At 35.6% G+C, this 2,008-nt stretch overlaps 1 non-coding gene across 1 annotated transcript; it reads right to left on the reverse strand.

Annotated features, from left to right (window-relative positions):
• Window positions 1-621: 621 nt before the first annotated feature.
• Window positions 622-693, reverse strand: TRNAT-GGU (transfer RNA threonine (anticodon GGU)). Its single transcript has one exon. It is a non-coding gene; the product is annotated as a tRNA-Thr (tRNA).
• Between the last annotated feature and the right edge of the window lie 1,315 nt (window positions 694-2,008).

A 2,008-nucleotide genomic window follows, 5' to 3' on the forward strand; every position in this document is an offset into this window, starting at 1 on the left:
GGTTGGCTGAGTGTTTTACACCCGCAGAGGGGAGGTTTTCCTTGAGCAGTTAGAGACAAGAGTTTAAGTTCAAAGTGTCGCTTATGGGTGGATTCATTAAGTCTGAACTGTACGCGGCATTGCACAGTGCTGAAATCCCATACATGAATAGGTACAAAATTAAAAATGGAAACACAAATTGTCGCATAAATAAATAACACTCCAGCAGGTTTGGTGACTAGTGCATGGCGCTAATTAGCAAAGAACTATTTCTCAAAAATAATCTTAGGTAACTATGACAAGGTAATTAGACAATAGTAAAAGTTAGGTTGCTTAACCATTTATTTTACAAAATTCAGAGTTCGAGCATCAGTGTACTTATATTAATATTTGTTTTTTGTATTTAGTTTTTGAGTATGGAGGCTACTAACAAAGAATACCCATATTATTAACTAAGACTACCAAAACATTAACCAAGATTAACTTAGATAAACCAAGATAAACTAAGATTAATCAAGTTTAACCGATAATAACCATGATTAAAGAAGATTTTTGTAAACCTCTCGGTTACAAATTATTATAAGCAATATTATTGTAAGAGAAAAAACTTACAAATTGAAAAAGCTCCCGAGAAAAAATACATGTCACCAATGGGACTCGAACCCACGGCCTTCTGATTACCGGTCGGCAGCTCTACCACTGAACTATGGCGGCTTATTTAATACCCACCAAATTAGTCAATTAATCAAGACATATATCTCGACGCCCTTAAGTGGGAGAATTAAGCACTTATAATTCCTTTACCTACAAAAATGAAGTTGGTTTTTTCAGGTAAGAAAAAAATTAATAAGCAATAATTTTGCTTGCAGAACACTAAGTACACATTGACTAATTTGGCGGGTATTAAATAAGCCGCCATAGCTCAGAAGTAGAGCTGCTGACCGGTAATCAGAAGGCCGTGGGTTCGAGTCCCATTGGCAGCATGTCACTTTATAGGTGACGTTTCGATAGATAATTTTGCCTTAACTCCCTTACGGTAAAAAAAACTTCCAAGTGTAACCGCAGCCTTACAATAATTATTGCTTATAATAATTTGCAATCCTTTGTGCTATGCATAAACCTTACCTTATAAACATTAAGTTAATTCAAAAGAAAATTAATAACCTCTCTGTTTGCTGTGTTATTTTAATTTTTGTTTGTTGTATTTGTTTATCTAATATAGTTTTATTTTTATTATTACTAACTTTACTTTGTTTTAAACCTTTCTGTGATGTTAATATTGTACTACCTACATGTAAAACCCCTCAGGACGCTTGTACACCCACTTCCAGTTATATTATTTTGTTCTTCTACTTTTTACGTCTATTAGTACATTTTTTAATTGAATACCACACAAGAGTCTCAATCGCTCCCGTCTGGAGTCAGTGAGACTATGGCCTATCCCCAATTGGGGAATGTTGTGAGACTGAAGGTAGGTGAGGGGAATGAGACGAGGAAGAAGAAGGTGGGGAAGTACCAGGATATTCAGTTCTGGTCACCAAACACAGCTAAAGCCATTCCAAGCTAGCTTATCACACTTTAATCGGGAAGGGTAGTTCTTCCCGTTCGCGTTCGGTCGATTGATGCTTAACGTCGGAAGTGTATTTTTACCTTCTGCGCCCGCCTCATTTCAATGGCAGAAAAGAAGAAATTATCCGATGTTTTTATATGAATATTATAAACCAATCTCTCTGTAAAGGTTCCAACTATACGTACGTAATTATCAAATTGTAATGCAAGTCTTTTTTTAGTATTTATCTTGGAGTCTTTTGTGTACATCGATATTTCAACTAAAATGACCTATATTATTAACACCTGACACTTGATAGGTATTGCGTTTGAAGTACAATGAAATAAGTAATTTAGATAACATATTCTGTTATTATAATAGTTCAATTCCTGGAACGAGAGTTTTTATGTCCCTGGAACTCGAAACAAATCTCTCTATCTCGGTTCCGCACCCACTCAACTACCGAGTGTCTGGCGCATC

This window comes from Hesperophylax consimilis, chromosome 2 (genome assembly GCF_061612785.1).
Source record: "Hesperophylax consimilis isolate HC1 chromosome 2, BYU_Hcon_1.0, whole genome shotgun sequence".
NCBI lineage: Eukaryota > Metazoa > Arthropoda > Insecta > Trichoptera > Limnephilidae > Hesperophylax > Hesperophylax consimilis.